The sequence below is a fragment of the Pundamilia nyererei genome, unplaced genomic scaffold (assembly GCF_000239375.1).
Source record: "Pundamilia nyererei isolate P.nyererei 1_Seehausen unplaced genomic scaffold, PunNye1.0 scaffold00001, whole genome shotgun sequence".
Taxonomy (NCBI): Eukaryota; Metazoa; Chordata; class Actinopteri; order Cichliformes; family Cichlidae; genus Pundamilia; species Pundamilia nyererei.
The window spans coordinates 10,904,772-10,925,368 of NW_005187402.1; positions in this window are offsets into that span (position 1 = coordinate 10,904,772).

Sequence of the window (20,597 nt, forward strand, 5' to 3'; positions counted from 1 at the left end):
TAATCTCAGCCCTTCCACTGGGAACGCAACATATAATTAAACTTTATGGAACTGCCCCGCAGCTCATGCGGAGAAGCAGATTGTCTCACATACACCGACTCACAAAGGATGCAAAATAATTTGTGTCGATGCATAATCAAATCATTATATAACTTACGATTTCAAATTCAACACCTAAAATAAATATTGGTAAATCCTGAGGACACGCGGTTCATAAATGAACAAACTGCATGACTAATCGTATAAACCTATAATACATCTTTCCATTACATCAAAGTACATGGATTTCATTGATTTGATTCTGCGCTTCATTATTTTTCAATGTATGTGGGAAACCACTGAGGATGCAATAACACCAGTTATTAGAACAGTACACAGAAATTGGTTCTGAATAGTTTTTATCTAACTCTCATCCTGTCTGTGCATAGCGCTTGAGTGTTACATTGCACTTTTTTTTTTAGTATATAACATGGTGATCTGTCTTGCTGGATCAGGCTTAGCAAGGTAGATTTTTATTGGACTTTCCATGGAAAAGGAGAGGTAATGCCCCAGTGAAACTGGGCTCTGGGTCTTAAGGCATCGCCTTAGAGATGGAGAACGATCAACTGTGCACAGACATGTGGATCAAATGTTGTGTAACCTGTAGATGCACATGTGCTGCACCACGAGCAGATTCCAAACACATGAGAGAAAAAGCTGCTTTATACATTTCATCCACCACTTGGAGACTCGTACCGAGTAGCTGGTGTGTTTTCTGCAGCTTAGGGGAAAGCCAGGGGTGTTTTGTTGATGCATCTTTCTGTATCTACCTTGTATGTGGAACAAAGGCCTGCTCCCCCGAGACCTCCCACATATCCCACTCCTCTTCTTCCCTGACCTAATTTACCTGATTGATTTCCACCCAGCTGGCCACTTGTGTAACAAGAACAATTCTGAGGTGTTTTCCTGCACATGTGTACGGTCAAGCTGATTTAGGTTAAGGTTTAAAGTTCCTCCTTTACCTGAGCCTTGTAAAGTATAAAGTACATCACGAGGTAAGACGTGTGTTCCTCTCTTTTTCCCACTTCTCTTCTATTTTGACTGATTTTTTGTCGAATGTTTTGCTACTTTCTTGAAAATCCAGCCAGCATAAATTACCTTTGACAGCTGACAGTGCAGTACAACAACATCTTCTGCAGAGATGTTACGAATTCAACAGATTTTGTAGACAAGTCAATTTCCCAAGCAACATGACTCTTTCTCTTCTTCTCCAAGTAACATTAGTGCAGTTCATCTGGGTCCCACATACACATGCATACACACACAATAACAGAGTGTACTGCCAGTACTTCTTCTAACACTCCCTCCATGTCCCCCTGGCCTTGCAAAGTCTGTTTCTCACACGACCACACTATTAATAAATTCTCTTTTCCTTGCCTTCTCTGTCACTCCTATTTGCTCCACCCCTGGCTTTCAGGCAATTCCCAAATAATACCGATACATTTCTAACATAATGTTAATTTATTGCTTTTGCTTCAGGCAGAATTTGGAAGTCACACATGAAGTTTAAGCTGCACTGCACTGACTAGGTGAGAAAAGCATAGAGACATAAAGATTTTGAGTAATCGCATTTTAGGTTTAGGAACTGATTGAACTTTTGACCTCCGCGAGAAAGTCTGAGACATATGAGCACATCTGCTGTGTGAGGACTCAAAACATTACTTCATTGGAGATAAAGTGAAAGCAAGGCAATCAGCACTGTTTCTGTTTTTGACAAAGCATAATAAGTGATTCAAAAGAAAGAGTTATCACTGAGGTTTTTCAATTGTGGGAGAAGAGGAACCTGCCCAACAGTGTGGCCTGAAATACTGCATGCAAGATGAATTTAAGTAAGTGTCTGCGCTATACTCACCAAAAAGTTTTACGATCCCGGATTTCTCTAATATACGTCTAATGGTGCAAGAAAACCTGGAAATTGAAGTAAAAATACACATTTTACAAGAGGTTAAACCTTTCACATAAAAAAGGGGGAAATCCAGATAAGGAGTATTTGTAACATCATCCTGTGTGGGGTGTTTGCACAACTACAGCAAGTAAGGTCAAGTAAAACGCTCACAAAGGATCATTTCCGTGTTGGTTTGTTCTTCCCCAAAGGTTTGTTGATGTGGTGATCTGTTTAAACCGTGTATGTTTGTTTGACCGTTCATGTTTCTTACCAAGTAATAATGTTTTATAGCAAAGTCAGTTTTCAGATTTCAGCAATAAAATGTTTTGAATGTTTCAGTTTTTCTCATGCATTTTCTGAAAGCATTGCTCAATTTGTTAAAACTTCAAATACAAATGTGAACACTCAGAGACATGAACCTCAGAAATTTCCATTAAAGACTTCATTCAAAATTGGTGCTTTAAATTTAAATTTCTGAAGAACACACACACATAAAACAACAATTACTTAACAGACATTTGTAAAACAAAAACAAAAAAACAGTACAGAAAATGGGTTTTTTGTTTGTTTGTGTTACACTATGCTTTACACATCGTAATCTGATGTATAGCGAGTATATTGAGACCAAATACAAAGCAAATAGGGGAGAATTTCAGCTTCTGTGAAAGCCTGCGCTGAGATTGTCACATGAACTGTGGGTTCATGTGACACAAATGATAATCAGAAGTGGAAGGCTAGCTTACTGTTGCTGTTTGTGGGCAGCTGGAGCTATTTAATTTAACTTCACTTTTAAATAAAGACAACAAAAACAAAGAGTTCTTGGAGAAAAATAAGTTAACTTTTCAATGATCTGAAAAATCTCATTATAAATGTAGTTCTTTTATTGGCTCTTGTGGGACAATATTTTAATATTTGTCCATATTTACATATTTACAGTCTGAGCACATCAGAAGGTTTGATAGTTACAAAGTAAACAAACAAGAACATGAGAATATATTTTATATTTTACAATAAAGCTCTAGAAACACAGCTGGATTTGTTAAGTGTGAACACTTCAACACAACCAATAACAGAAGATGATTACTTACACTTTCTTATTTCTGTATGCTACAGTGTTACTTAAATGGAGACTGGCTGAAATCCATCCAACCATCAATCCATTTCCTTGCACTTATCCAGTTCCTAGACATTGCAGTTAAAAGGCAAGGTGAACCCTTGACAGGCGGCCAATCCCTTACAGGGTCATCACAGAGAGGCGGACAACTATTCACACTCGCACCTACCATCAATTTGGAATCACCAGTTAACCTAGCAAGCATGTCATTGGACTGTTGGGGGAAGCTGGATTACCTGGAGAGAACTCATGAGCTGAAAGTCATTGGAGACAGTTGTTTGACTAGCTCATACACTTGGATCATCCTCACCCTTCTCCTGGCTCACTCCTACTTTCTGTATCTGCAAATACAGTGGAGTCAGTAAAGTCATAACACAAAATGATGACGTTGAAATGTTTGCTTACTGAAGCACATGTCTATGTCTTTCTGTCCAAAGGCTTTAGCCACATCAGAGTTTTGCAGGGCAATCAGTGGTACTAAAAAGAAACTAATTAGGTTAACTGGCAACAAGTGAACAACATGAGTATCTTAGACAGATGAAGATGGCCACAGGTACACCAATCTGCAAAAAACAAACAACTGGATCTACAAATTGAGGAACAATTTCAAAACAAAATTGTGAAAACCCTATTTTCCACAGTACATAATAAAATCAAAAGATTCCTAGAATTTGGAGAAATCTTGTAAGGAGTAGGCAGAAAGTCAATATTGGATTCCTGTGATTGTTGTGCCCTCAGGCAGCAGGATTCATGAGTCAGGAAAACTCCCAGAAATCACTGTCTGCAAACACAGTTCATAAATGCAGGTTCGAACTCTGCAACCTGCAAAGAAGTCCTTTTGGGAACATGATCTAGAAACTCCACGGTCTGCTCTGAGCGAAAGCTCATTTAAAATAAACTGATATTACTGAAAACTGTTCTGTGGTCAGACAAATTGAAATTTGAAATTATTTTCTAAAAACACGGCCACCACTCGGGATTAAAGAGGAGGGGAACCGGGGTTTATTATGAGCACTCAGTTTTAAAGCCTGCATTTCACTAGTTGGGCCCGTGTCCTCATTTGAGGTTTGACAGCGTTTTAGTAGATAAAGGTGAATGGCTTGGACGTGAATTGAGATGCGGTATGGGCAAGGCCTCGAAGGGGACTAGCGGCGGCTCCCTGACCTGGCAGATCCCCATGTACTAAATAGAAGTGAAGAAGTTAAAGAATTGAAAATGGGAGAGAGAGAGAGGGGCACATAAACGAAAACCAACAGCTTGTAGAGCTGGGGGAACATATATAGATGAGAACCAAAAGGAGCGTGTTGGGAGACGTGGTCCCTCTCCCGAAATTCAGACAGTTTATGTCGAACTCTGATGGTATGGGGTGCATTGGTGCCTATTGAATTAGCAGCTTGGACATCTAGAAAGGCATAGTCAGTACTGAAGGATACATGCAGGTATTTGTGCAACATATGCCTTTGTCTTGCATATTTCTGCAAGACAATGCTAAACCACATCTATTACATCTATTACAATAGCATGGCCTCATAGTAGAAGTTTCAGCAAGTGAAAACTTCTCTTGTTAAAAGCAGAGGGGATGCTTATTTACATTTTACACAGCATCCCAACCTTTTGTAAATTGGGTTTTGGGGTTAGACTGCAAGTATTAGATGATAGTTCTTGGCTGCCCAAAGAAACCAAAACTGCAGTGTCTTTGAATTCAGTTGACTCAAATGGCAGGATATAGTTGTTTAATCTTTGTAAGACATGGGCGCAGTCAATTTACAGAAGCGAATCACACTTTATAACAATTTGCTCCATGTCTTGATGATCAGAGTCATAGTGGGATGATACTATTTTAAAGGGCCATGTGGCTTTACCTGTCCTTTTAAAAGCTTACCATCATTTTCCTTTAATTAATTGGTGGTAATTTGGGGCAAAAACCTTGCAAAGCCCAAAGTGAAGGCAACAAAGTTCAAAAAGGGAAATGTTATATCATTGTTCTGGATCACTTACTGGCCATACATGGTTAAAAATGAACAAGCTCAATGTTCAGTGCCCTTCCATTTAAAGTTAAATGACTTCAAACTAATTTTAACTTGCCATTAATGAACTGTTTTACTCCGTTTTGCATTGCAGCTGGACATTGATTAAATGTAATATAGTAATAGTGATACAATGATATTGGCCCCATGTGCTCCAGATGAATGTTTTCTGGGCACACAAACAGGCTGTGAGTCAGGTTGGGAGGAAGAATTCACAGCTAAACAAACGTAGGCCACCAGCCAGGCCAACCCACTCTACTGGCAGTCATGCATGGACATGAGATCACACACACACACCTTAGCACACACACACTATAAACTTGGAGCATGCACATACTTAATAGTTTAAGACCGTGGTGCTCAATCACTACACACATATCACCGCTGCTCTTCCCCATGTCTACTGATACTCGGGTAATATTTTCTCTTTCACTCTCAATCTTCCTGATTCACCATTTGATAAATCTGGCCCTGAAGCTGTTGTTATCTTCATCTCTTTGAATGGCTTTTTCTCCAGCTACTGCACTTATCGTGTTAGGCGAGAAATCAACAGCATTTCCACCAAGATATAATCCTTTTTACAGTGTGAACATACTGCTTAAAGTCAGAAGTACCTCACAAGAAGAACAAACAGAATAATGGAGGGTCATAGAGTTCCCTAGCTATCATTTCACCACCCCCAACATCATCAGTAAAGAAGGGCAAAGAACACATTTATCTCACAGGCTATTATAGCTCTTATTACTCTCTCCTTTTTTATTCCAGCCTACTTACAGCATAAATACAGGCCATCTATTTAACAGGATTAGGGGATACGGCTGCTTTCCACATGACCAGGCCAAAAGCTCCACACAGAAATCCTTGGTTATCTCATAGCCTTAGGCTAATACTTGTGCTAACTGCTAACACCTTCATCTACAGAAAGAAAAGATGAGGGCTGCTCAGATACAAGTGATCCAAGCCAGTGGGCCTCTAGCCTGGGTGATTTATCTCATCCTCTGCCTGCTGCTTGGGGAAAGTGGGAAAGGAGCATGTGGCCTGCACAGAGTGTGGCAGAAGTGCCTCATAGCACTGTTGTTGTCTCAAACCGGGTTCATTTAAAGAGCACAAAAACAAGCCAATGAGCTGTTTTTCCATGCAAACAACATTTGATTCATTTTTACATGAAGTGTTTTTTTAAAACACCTCCTCCAAATATAACATTAAATAAATCTGTGTTTAAATCAAACTTTGGCTTCAGATCATGCACTCTGCCAGAACAGTTAAAAACATATTCACAGTAAAAACTGTACTCAAGTTGTCACGCTGGCAGCCTCAAAAAAACTCTACTTGTTTGTGGGTTTAATGTTGCAAATCACAACTGACAATAACCACATTCACAGACAAGACTGGAACTCCAGTATGCTCACTGAACGTCTGCCATTTCTCATCCTGCATGTTTTTTCAATGGAGTGGGATCCATTTTAGCTTTGCTGTTGTTGCCACTGTGAAAGGACTGTAACCCTGGTAATAAAGCTTAACCTTGCATTGTATAATTAGCGCTGGGAAAATGTTTATTCTAACCCAAACACTGTTCTTTTCCATATCCTAACTGACAAATTTCTCCCCAAACCAAAGTAAACACTTTGTTTGCTTTGCTTGTCAGCTGTTCTGTCTAACTAGAGCCTTTTAAAGGGATACTGAGAGGTCCTGAGGGGTGCTAGGATCATGATGGTTATGATGACACAGAGAATGCGCCGATTTCCACCAACTGTTGGTATTAACCTTCAACTCAACAAACCAACCTCTTAAATATCTTATATTAGTCTCACCAGACCAGTAGCAACAAGTGTGAGCAATTCTGGGCTACTGGTTGGCTTAACTCTACCTGCAAAAGGTTTTGTTTAAGGGATGGAAATTAGAAAATACTCTTACAAGGATGCAAATTAGTCCATGGCCATTATGACATATGACCTAATCTGAACAGGACTGTTGACAACCCCTAAAAAGTCTAACGATATAGTGTCAGGTTTCAGACTTGTTGAGATCAGTCCCACGCTCGACGCCATCTGACTATTTTACGAAAACTCCATATGAAACATAGTCATGCTTGTTACTAGTCTGCAGTTCTCTATATTTTCATGTAGGGGGTGTGGAAGAGGGCATAATCTCACAGCAGAAAAGAACGAGATGCTCCATCCCTGACATTATAAAAGATCAAGGAGCTCTAAAAGGTCGCCGTTGCCATATTCTCATTCTCAGTGGTATTGACACTTGGTATTTCTCTGATCTTTTGTTCTAATTAAAAAAAAGAAAGAAAGAAAAACAGTTGCCACGGCTGCAATTGAAGCGTGTTTGTGAGCTGTGAGTTGGTCGTTGTCTACGTTGCATTTTTTAAAAATGCGTGTATACAGTATGTGTGTGTTTGCATGCGTACACTTACACTAGGGCAACAAGACATTGGAATGGACTATTTCAATTTGTATCATGAAATCAATTCCAAGAAAATCTATTTTTGCTCTCAGTTCAGAAGGTAATAATGCAGACTAGAGAAAAATACACTTTGTGATTAACAGTCAGAGATCGGCGAGGCACTGACAGCAGCAGCAGCTTTGTTCTGATGTGCAGCCTTGTCCCACTTTTAGAGTTAATTGACAAAGACAACAAGTAAACAAATAGAGGCATGGCAGGAGATGGCCTTGTCAACTTTAAATTCACACATCTTTTAATAATACCTTGCTAGCATTAATGTGCGTCTTTGTGGTATAATGCCTTCCATGTTACTGTTTACTGTCCGCCCACTAGTCACAGTTGGTTTACCATGTCTGATGACGACGTTTTTGTGCAGCCACAGGTGACGGCAACTCTTTGAACACCATGCAACAACTCAAAATCCACCTTAAAATAACTGTCAGTGAAGAAATCGATACTTAGGAGCACGCAAGGAGCTTCGGGAGAAAAAAAAATCAGAATGAACACAAAATCTAATGTAAGCTGGGTCCTTCTGTCCGCAGCACAGCTTTAGAGAGATGAGACAGTGTAGACATGTTTAGCTCATGATGCAGCATGCCAGTGAGACAAACTCATGTAAACTGGAACTCTTTTTATTATTAGCTTGTTTTTAAAGAGAGGATGTTACAGCCTGAAGATATTACAATCCCGGTGAGAGGATGAGGTAAGATGTAAGCACCAGCATGTCCTGGCACAAGTTCTTCCCATGTGTGTGGAATTGAAAGGGCACTGAGTTTTGATGGACCAGTGTTTGCTTTATAGCAAGTTTGGGCAGAGTGAATCAATTTTAAATCATGCTTTTTTATTTGTTTTTAATGTCTCTGTAAAGCACTTTGAATCACCTTGTTGTTGAATTGTGATATATAAATAAACTTGCCTTGCCTTGCCTTGAAGACACGGTGAATATCCCAACAGTGACTTACCACTGTAGGGGAAACAACTTTGAATTGATAGTTACTTAAAAAAAACACTTTGCAGTGTGATACGAAACGGCTGGAAAATCCTACCACTCACTTGACTTTATTGCAAAAAGTGCAAAATTCACATATAAACGATAGAATAAAGAAAATCGACCCTACTATTCAGTGTGAAGTGCAGGAATGTCAGGTTTGATTTTGTATACAGTGTCCATCAGTCAGGCATCTGCCTTCCAGGTGGCCCAAGCAGGATTACTCAATCAGCCACGTATGCAAGAATTTCTCTCGGCGTGTGTCGATAAATAGCAATAATCAATACACTGATCATGTTGTTGCTATGTGAGCACAGATCAATGAAGGCAGCCACCCCTACACATAGGTGCTCCGTGGCGGTGGCGGTGCCTTCACAGCACTCAAGATGAGAAACAGACTGGAGCTTTTCAGAGATGGAGAAGCAAATTTGTGTGTAGTGTCAACATTTAAACAAAAAAAAAAAAAAATGGAGACAAAGTAGATCAACCATGTGAATCACTGATAGCCACTGCCCAACATAAACCACTGTGTTAATCACGTGTGGTTCAGTACTCCCAAACACGGGAAAGCATCCGCTACATACACACTGATAACTGGCGAGTTCAATTCAAGTTCAGTGAGAACTTCTGAAAACAAAAAACCCACACCAGCAGACATGTCTTTCACTCTGAAGGAGTAACGTTAAATCAACATAATCACTTAAACACCGCAAGCATCAACAACATATTCTCCATAAGTTAGATCTTTGACAGGTAACACATAAATCCACGAGGAACCCCTTTACTTCTTGAGAGGATGTATCATGGAAACAAATGGAGAAAAATGAGATGGAGACAGAAGGATGGATATTCAAACAAATGAGCTGGTAAATCCTCCATTATTTCCTATATAGGTTCCATATCCCTAAAAACTGGGGTAGATCCAGAGTTTTTTACCAGTTCAGTGCCCTTATGTTAGCACTCTCTCGAACATATGTACTCATCACTAGACAGATCACGACTGTCTTGTGGCATCAAAGCACGAAAGTACTTGGCAGCTGGAAGTGTCAAGAAAAATACACAAACACACCACACATGGCCTACTGTATACTTTAACATCTGTCTCGCCATACAGCTGCTGTCTTTCTGTGGCTTCAGTAGTTTTTAAATAAATGAATTTTCCAAATGGAAAAATGTTTCCAATGTTAAACGCTCCACCTTCACGTACTATGTTTAGATTGCATCCATCTAACCATAAATCTATATGATATGACACATTCTCTGAACCTTTTTTTAAAAGTATAATTTATAATAGTCACAGTGACTTTCAACCAAAATCACCATGGTTCTGTTTACACTGAAATAGGTAGTTACAAGATTAGATTTTTATTTATCTTAGAACTTTAACACAGTTTTTTATTGTTACTGTTAATGTTACAAAAATTTAACCATGGGTACATAAAGAAAATTCAGCAGTGCTATATAATATGGCACACAACTAATGGTGAGATCCTACCAGATTTAAAGTGGAATTTCTTAAAATTAGACTGTAATTAGATTTATGTACCAAATAAATGCACTATTCAAGTGTCCTCTTTTATTACACATAAAAATGTAATAAGGATAGTTCTCCTTTTTCTGCTTACTCAACAAGTACCATCAAATTGTGCAGGACGTAGGCCCATGTGATCTTCTAATGATGGATCCAAGCCTAACTTGATTTTCGCTTTTACAAACACTGTTCAGCTAACAAGCAGAACTTCAAAGGACTGTAAGAAAACTACAAAAAACTGAATTGACATAAATTAAGAATAATTGGTTTTGTATTAATATGTAAACCCAAAATTGAACATGACAGAAATAACCAAAAATTATTCTTGCTACCTACGAACAATTTTACTTATATATTTTTTTATTTGGAAAGTTTGTGATTTTTTTGTAATTTACATTTTTTTTTGCTTATTTGCTCTCTTTTTTTCCTGGTATTCTTTATTTTCTTTTATGATGAAAGTGAATGTGAGCAGGAGGAGGAAAATTCACCGTCACTATTGTATCTACATTTTTTAAAAAAAAAGTGAAAATTTTAAACATACATCCCTGTAAAAACATATTCATTTTACTCTTCTATTGGTAAGTATTTATTGTGAATTATAGGTAAATTAAATTCATAGGAGTTACACCCTCAGTCACAGTCAGTATTATACAGTGCTACCCAAAATTAGATTGATCTTGACAGAATGCTGACATACTTAAAAGTAACACTTAAAAGAGATTTAACAGCCTTTGTTTGTGTAAGCTAAGCTTGCTCAGGAATTTGGTGACCAAAGAAAATGCACTTACCTTTGATGTGTTTATCCCAAGCAGAGAGTATAATAATGAAGCATCCACATCAAATGCTGTGGGATTTAATTACACATCAGCTTCACCTTCTCTGACATCCCACTGTGCACTCATTTCTAAATATCAAGAAACATGAAAAATGGGTAATAAAAACTAATAGATCGGAACTGATAGAGTTGTGTCTGTTGCTGTAATTTTCACAGCATGAGGCGGCAAGTATTAAATTATTGTTACTGGCTGACATCCATATGCCAATAACAGATTGGCAGGCTAGAATTAGAGATGGGGCCCATCCCAGTGAGAGGCAGGCTGCCTGCCAGACACACCTAACTGTAACGCCAAATGACCCCTGGCCCATTATACTGCTGCAAAATGAAAAAGGTTAAAAAAAAGTGAAAAGTATTTAAGAATAGAACCACCAAAGGTGAGTGTAGGGGTTCGCTACTGTGTATGTGCGTATATACATAGATACTACAGTGCAGGTGTAGATTTGACAGTTCCTTGATAACTCACTGTCTGTGCAATCGCTGATATCCGTTTGGATTATAAAGACAAACTAGGGTTGAGTGTTTTTGTAAATACTTCTCATTCTCAATGTAATACTCTCCAGCTGTAAAAACACTGGCTCAGTGCTGATGCTCGTTCATCACAGCCCAACTGCTGCCAAGATACACTGGGAAGAGCTCAAAACCCATGCAGTACATGAGTACATAAAAGTCAATACGCAGTGTTCACATGACTGCATGCACCCTTACAGTTATTATATGAAATCACCACAAAATGGATTGAGATCTTAAAAACAGCTTAAGCTTTACATCAGCCTCTGGTAAGTCTTTAATCTCACTAACACTGTTATCTACCAGACTACTGTATCTATCTGGAGAAGAAAAGAAAAGTTAGAGTTTATTAAATTTTTGTTCTTAATTTCATGAACTTTGTTGAATGTGTAACTTTCTTGAATTGCTGCCATCGAAAGCAGTGTGACAATGATTCAGGGAGTATAATGGCTAAAGGTGAGATCAAAAAGGTCTTTATGGTCATAGTTTCCCCCCCAAAAGTTTACATTAAATACTGCATGTCAAGGTCTGCAGACCATGTGGAGTGGAAAGTAGCAGACTTAAATGCAGATGAACGAAACGTGGAAACGGAACTGGCCAAAAAACATGAAAAACTAGATAAATGAGAAACTAATCACAATAAAGCTAAACTGGAAAAACTAAATACACAAAAACCAGGAACAATGGGAAATGCATGAATACCTGAGACACAGGAGGAGAGCACAGCTGGGAGTAATCACACACAACGAGACCGGGAGAAAGCAAAACTGAAAACACTAACATAGGACATGAGACCTTCAAAGTAAAACAGGAAACATGAGAACATGAGAAGCACAGACATGAACACACAACTTGACTAGATGTAACACAAGGAAGACAGCGGTGGCGCAGAGACAGAAACCTAAAGACCAGGAACTAAAAACAACAGTGAGAATCAAAATGATGAAAAACAATAAATCCAAGAATATAACTTAATCAAAAAACACAAAACACTGGGTGCCAGACCCAGTACGTGACACTGTAGCTATTGTAACCAGATTAGATGCTACTAGCATATTCGCTGATCTTCTCAGTGACAACGTCCTTTCAACCATTACATTAGAGTGGTGAGATTCATCTGCCTGACAATTCAACAAAGCAGACATATGACATTTAAAGGCTTAAAATGCCAAAAAAATAAATAATAATAATAACTGTAATGGTCAATGGCCATTATACAAATATATGTACACTCCAAGGACTAATTATCCAAAAAACACAGTGTACACAAGTACTTATTTAGTATACAATCTCACACACACACACAAAGCAAATGAAAATGCCTGGCTGTCTGTGTCGGCTGCCAATAATGTATTCGACAGCACACCCCCAATATTTACCAAGCTCTCTGTGTCTGCCGTCTCCTTAAAGGTGAAGACACCTCAAAATGTCTCTGAAGATCACCAGCTGGAGTAGACTTTTAATGTACAATGGGGAACACAGCATCACAACGCACACAATGTAACACGATTAATGAACATATCGCTATATAAACCGTAAGGGAAAACAGAAAAGGCAAACAAATGATGTAGCCGGATGCTGGATGATCTTTCAGTAATAGCAGTGGCCTATCCAGGACTCCCTCAGCCAACAGGGAAACATCAAGGATTGAAAGAAATGGGCAGAGTGATGCAGAGACACCTGAGGCCTGCACTACTAAGCAGGATTAGGTAACTTCAGGTTTAACTCCGTGCTTTCAAGAGGTTACAAAAGGCAGTTTATGTCATTCTTCGGCACATTGCCATGGTAACTTATGCTGTGGACCTAACCTGCAGCTTATATTTCGAAAAGGAGATCATCCTGTACAAAACTACCTTCTGATGACCAATCTGCTCACTGGAAAATAGATTCATCATTCCTGGTAAAACCCTTATTTTGCAGATTATAAAAATAGGAGAGTATGTTTTAGAGGCCATCTTTTACTGATGACCATCAATAGAACCTAGAAACCTTATTCATTGCATTTTGCCCTGCTGGCTACAAAACATTTCGAAACTATGAGACTAACGGGATTTATTGTTGTAATGTTACCTTAAATCTAGCAACTGCAGATCTTATATATAATTTGCAAGTCACACAGTTTGAGAAAGAAAGAAGGAGGCAAAAGCTTTCATGCATTTATGCAATATAGTGCTTTTAACTGCCGTGAGCTTCCGTTGCTTTAGCATGGTGATACTGATAGGTTTACTAGCTTTACAGCAGGCATAGTTTTTGCCCAAATTTCCATTCTGGTTTTAAATAGACCTTATTTGGGCCATATTTGCACTTCTGCACTTTAAAGAACCCATTTTATTACAGGACATCTCCTATAAATCACATTCACACACTACGGATGTGGCTACAGCAGCACTGTTGAATTCGCCCAGTGTGCAGGTGCTGATTACTAAATTGTGCGTTACATGAAACCAGATAACAAAATTGTTATTATTATGGGCATGTTAAACTTCCCCTACAATTCAGGTGTTTTTCATAGCTTTTGAATGTGGAATGTTCACAGTAATATTGACACTATTTTTAAAATGTTTTAAATGTGTAGCAGAAGTCCATTCATATGTGTTGATTTGGGGAAATTCCTGATTAAGCAAGGTCCAGCTGTGGGGATAATTAACAACATTATCCAAGTTCAAATTTTATTCGGCACATGCAGTGGCAGGTTGCCCTGCAGTGGAATGAACCCGCCCCCCGACCTTACACACACAACACAGACATCACATGGGGATACAAGTCAGAGAACGGTTGCATTACAGAAAAACCACTGAAATATACACTACAATGGGAAAGTACAAGAGGAAAAAAAGAGACCTCTACTCATGCTGGGCGATAGGAGGACAGCATGAGAACAGGAAACAAAAAAAACTCCTCTGCACAGAAAGCACATAAATGTCCACAGTACAACATTATAGAGCACGTGACCAGCAACAGGGTTGGGTAGGGGATAAGGAGTAAACAGTCAAAACACAGTCGTTATCAGGGAGTTTTTGTTCGGCTCCAGCCTTGAGCCCATAGCTGGCGCCGAAGGGATATCCGCTTTATGATGTTGATTTTTCTTTTATGCGAACAACTCATGAGAATTTCAAAGCTGTTCTTTAACACTCCGACACTGGTCTCTCAATCTCCCGTTGGAGAGCCGCGAGCTTCTCCATGATGTTATCAAACTTGCGCTCCGTGGTCTAGTCATTCTTGTGCTCAGAGAACTCACGACTGCAGTGAGCTGCTCCACGATGTGATCCAACCTTCGCTCAGAGGTGTTATTCTGAGTATTCCCGGCAGCCGTAAGCTTCTCCAAGATCTTAACCATGCTGCACTCAGTGAGCCCATTCTGAGAAGTCGCGCCTCGTCCCATCGTTTCAATCCCAGCGGGCAGCCTTGGGGGGGTTTGAACAGCCGGTTCCGCTTTCTTAATTCTCCGATAAGCCAGGGCCAAGCCAGCTCCGATCAGCAAGAACCCTGTTATCATGGTTCCGAATAGGTAGATATCTTCAGCGTCCATCGACAGTCCCGCCAGGCACACGACCCTCCATTTCTGCCACCCGTCCATCGTGTATCCGGCAGGGAAAGTCCCTCCAGGGTACTCAGGCTCTCCCGAGCCCAGACGTCTCGTTGAGAAAAGGGTGTCAAGAGAGACCATTCAGAGACCAGTTGATCAAATCCCAAATTCTCTTTTAGGTTTTAGAGAACGGACTGTGAGAGAGTGTTCCAGGGAAAGTAATACACACGAGACAAGACAAGGACACAAGAGGCTGAGCAGGGAAGATAAGGGGAAGGAGGAGAGGAGAAAAGTGCGACTGCCTTCGCCGAGAGCCAAACGAGAAGCTTCATGTATCCCATTTATTTGAATTGATTTCCTTACATTAGTAATTTGAATTTTAAAATATTCACTTCAGTTTTTGAGTCCTACAAATATATATATCCAGCATGCTAAACAGATATATGCCTATGTCCAAATATGTTGCAGTAGTAACATATTTGGATATAGCAAGTATTTTTACTTCTTTTATTAAAAATTAATTAATCAGTTGATTAATTTTATTATTGCAGGAAACTTTAGACTGAGGGTTTTGTAATAAAAAAGTAATGTCATTACATAGGTTCCAATCCCGCAGAAGGCCTCTAGTACAAATTTATATTATAACTGGGAAGCAGAACATGTCTTGTAATGCTCCACTTGACACAGCAGGAAAAATCTTTAGATATTCCAGAAGAAGGGATATTTGGACTTTTGCCCAAAATAACAGCTCTGATGGTGCTAGACTCATCCACTCTGTGGCTGCTTTATTCCCACTGACTTCAATTTAGAAACTGTGAATCTAGCAGTATTCACTGCTGGGCCATGTGCGAAAATTACACACAGCCCCTTTCTCAATTTGATGACACATGTATCGGTCCCGCTGCTAGCTGTTTAATAAAGTCATTGACAAAGAGCCAGCATGAGACAGTGTCTGAAAGCAGTTTCAAGAGTTGTGTGAGAGTTGGCAGCAGTCTGATACTGAAGGAGATAGAGATGCTCTCCCGCAGGGTGTGATTTAGACAGGAGGCGGAACTGAGCTCTGGTGGGCTGCGACCCATTTAACCCCTGGAAGTGACGCCGCTGTTCTTTCACAGTTAATATCAGGGGTCTATTTAATAGGCATTAATTATACAGGTTTGAAACTTTTTACATACACTATATTGCCAAAAGAAGTCACTCACTCATCCAAACCATCAAATTCACGTGTTTTAGTCACTTCCATGGCCGCAGGTGTATAAAATCAAGCACCTGAGCAAGAAGACTGCTTCTACAAACATCTGTGAAAGAATGCGTCGTGCTCAGCAGCTCAGTGAATTCTAGCGTGGTGTCGTGATACAGTGCGATATCACCTGTGCAACAAGAGAACATTTTCTTAATGCTAAATATTCCACAGTCAAATGTTAGTGGTATTATAACAAAGTGGAAGCTATTGGGATGGAAACTCAATCATGAAGCAGTATGCCTTGTAAAATCACAGAGTGGTGTAAATGGATGCTAAGATGCATAGTGTGCAGAGGTCACCAACTTTCTGCAGAGTCAATAAATGGACTGGCTCTTATATAGTGCTTTTCTACTCTACACAACTTGCCTCAATCACCTAAGCACTTTTTTCAATGCTCTAAGGGCTTTCTATTTAACATTCATACTCTGTTGGATGCATGGAGTGCAACTTGGGGCTAGTACCTTCCCAAGGATATTTAGTATTCAGATTGGGGATTGAACCACAAACCTTCCTGTTAGAAGGTGACCTGCTCAACCACCTGAGCTACAGCCACCCAGAATAAACAGTCAGTCTCTACAAACATCCAAACTGCATGTGGCCTTCAGATTAGTGCAAGAACAGTGTGTACAGAGCTTCATGGAATGAGTTCCCATGACTGATCAGCTGCATGCCAGCCTTAAATCACCAAACACAAAGCAAAGTGTCAGATGCAGTGGTATAAAGCTCACTGCTACTGGACTCTGAGCAGTGGAGACATTCAATGGAGTGACGAATCATGCTTCTTTGTCTGGCAATCCAATGGACAACTCTGGGTTTGGTGGTTATCAGGGAGACAGTACTTGTCTGACTGCATTGTGTAAAGTGTAAAATTTGGTGGAGGGGGATTATGGTATTTCAGGAGTTGGACTCGGCCCTTTAGTTTCAATGAAAATAAATGTCTTGGTATCCTTCAGCATACCAAGACATTTTGAACAATTTCATGCTCCCAACTTTGTGGGAACAGTTTGTGGATGGCTCCTTCCTGGTCCACCATTACCGTGCACCAGGTCCATAAAGGTCCACAAAGACATGGATGAGCGGGTTTGGTGCAGACGAACTTGCCTGGCCTGCACAAGGTCCTGACCTAAACCTGATAGAAATATTTTTCGGAATTCAGAGACTGCAAGCCAGGCCACATCCAACATCACTGTCTGCACTCACAAATGTGTTTCTGAAACAAACACTCCCATAAACTCACCAAAACTTTGTGGAAAGCCAAAAGATTTGAAGCTTTTATAGCTGTTATTGTTGTGAAGGCATATTCAACCCTATCGATTAGGAATAGGCTGTCAGCAAGTTCATATGCATGTGAAAGCAGACGAGCAAATACTTTTGGTAATATGTGTATATCACCTATGATGAATTTAGGTCACTAAGACCACTATAGTAGAGAGATTGTTATAATGTTATATGTGGATGTTTGTGTTTGGTGTTATGGCTCAGTGAGTATTATATAAGATTTGCAATCTCGTTGTATAAAGGGAGCTGTGAAAGCTGAGCTATCAGCTAATGTGGACTGGCATTGATATGATTTCAACTGAGAACTGAGATTGTGGCTCCTGTGGACTGACATTATTATCAATTAAATGAACTTAAGCATAATTTCAGCAAAGGTTATTATCAACTGTTTGTTCTCATATTAGGTCATTATGGCTATCATGGGGAAAATCTGCATGGATGTGCAAACCTGTCTCAGGATGGGTTCTGATAAAATTCACTGGCTACAGTAAAAATGCATAAAGAAAAATCACACTGGGGCCTTTGTTGAAACGAAAATATCATTCTATGAAGCTGAAGATCCGGATCACTTCTCTTCTCTCCTTTCAATAATTCAATTGCAGCTGTTAATTAGATACCACTGTGTTCCACTTGTTGTCTCAGCTGCCAATTAGGGAGAAGCCCATGCGTAAATGAGGGAACAGTGTGGTGAGGTCACAGCTCTCCCCGATTAGGTGGCTTTCCTTACAGATGAAGGGGCAGTGCCTTAGAAGGGAACGAGGGGGGAAAAAAACAAGCAGTTTGGTGACTGTCCAACCAAAAGTTATGCAACACTCATTGATTGAGGACTGTAAACATACAGCAGAAATCACTTACCCTACCTGAAGTAAGTGTTCTCCCCGTCTGGAGACGAAAAGCTAGGTGTGTGTGGGGTCTCCTCTCCAGACATCCCTAACGATTTAAAGAGTAAATGATCCGCAGTGAAGACGGCTCACACAGTTGGACTTGGCTTCTGCAGGATGCATTTGCTGCACAACAGATGCAGAGAAGCTTCTGTCAGTTTCACTAGATTTACTTCAAAGGGCAAATACAGTTCTTTTAGCATCTGTTTGAGGCGGTTCGACTGTAGTTCGGGACATTATGTACTAAGTCAACATGAAAGGACTGCAGGTGTCATCAGGTGGGGAGAAATCTTCCAAGTATTAACCCTCTCAGGCTCAAATTAAACTTTTTGTTGCTAATGCACAACCAAGTCCTGCAACCAAGTTTTTTCTTTACTTCTGAGTAAAAAAAAAAACTCATAAAATATGTATGTGGGGTAATCAGGTTGTTAGTTTTTAACTGTTGCAAATCGGCAACGCCTGCCTCAAGAGGGTTAAGACTGTGTTAGCCAGCAGTGGTCATTAATGTTCGATGAGAACCATTTTCCCTTTATCCAGTACTTTGGGTTGATTTACTCTATTACTAATTTATAATAATAACTGAATATCAGCTTACAATTAAAGGAGCAACAAAATTCTTTAATTCAAGATGCACAAAAAAAATACTGGCAGGAAACATAGGAAAATCCATTCTGCTCACTGGACAGTATTTATCTTACTTATCAACAGAGGAATGCTATGATTATGCAAGTTTAGGTGAGTAGCAGGAAATGTTATACATATTATTCTTTCCTTTTCATTTCTTTTTCTAGAGTGTGCCGGGTAAATACAAACAGATTTTCTTCCCCTTTGTGAAACAGTAGATGCTGCTACTGAGAACAAGGTGAATCTACCCCCAAGCAAAAAACACAACCTGATACACATGCATATTAATCAACTCTTTGTACTTCTATCTTTCTAAGGCATTTCCAGACACAATGTGTTCCCTTTTCCATTACCCAAATGTTAACTATCCCAGTTAACATAAACTAATTATACCATGCGTCTTAAAGCTTTGGGAAAGCTTTTTGAAGGCGTATGAGTAGAGAAAGACAAGACGAAATGTCCTCACATTTCTGTAACGCCTTCATTTCATATGTCAAGAACTCTAAAAGTCATAAAGATAGTCATAAAAATGTATACATAAAGACACATGCACATTTTAGTTATAGAACAAAACTGTTGCCTAATATGCCAACAGACTCCAACAGAAACAAAATGATACTGGTGATATTAATATTATTTTGATATATTATTATATTTTTATTAATATTATTATTTTTACAGGATTTTGAGGCAAAGTGGCTTCCTAAAGATGTCCAACATGACAAGATAAAAAGAATATACTGGTAAGCCTTCCAAGCACCCCTCGTTATCGTCCCTGACCACGAAACACTGCATGACTTTTAATTTCACAACTTTTCCACCTCTTCCATCATAACATTTTTTCTTGTCTGCATACTGACTTCTTTATAAGAACCTGTAAGTATTCCAAGCTCCTTGATTTGTGGTTCAAAAAACACCAACTCTTGTAGTTAAGCTTTGAGGTTCTGTTTTTTATTCAGAAACTGTGGCTTCGTATTGACATTCAGGTGCACACATGCATGTGTGTGTGTACATTATTAATATGTAAACACACTAACTCACTTTGGCCCCAGGCCATTATCTGAGGCAGGTCCAAGCAAAGGTCTCAGGGTTATTAGAATGTCATTTCTCTGTTTTTGGAAGGGGATCAGATTTCCAATTTCTCTCGACCTCACTCCTCTGTACCTCCCCTTGGGCTCAACAGCAAATGAACAAGGTCGCCATGGTAAAACAGGCCCCGCCCACTGTCTGATCTGCCTCAGGCATCCCAGTGGTAGAGTTTATCCAATCTATGTGGAGCTAAAGTGCAATAAACAGCGCATCACGGTGTGATTAGTTTTATGTCTGTTACCATAAAATAACAGTGAGGATTTAGAACATTTTGCCACATGCTGGAACTTTTTCAGCAACAGCTGGAGAGCTGTGCTGCTTCATTTGAGGTTTCGGCGAGAGAAAGTGAGAGACATGTTTGTGGTAAATGGAGAGTCTCTCACCTTCATGTTTTGTGTGAAATAGTCTCGGTTTTTTAGCACCCCCTCATAGCACCTCAATTCACACATTGACCCCTTTTTCAAACCACTGTTGACAACCACATAACCCTGTAATAGAGGGTGTCAGGAGCAATCTGGAGACATTGCTCTCTGGGAGGGCCCCCTCTGATATGTCCCACTCAGGACATATTCTGTT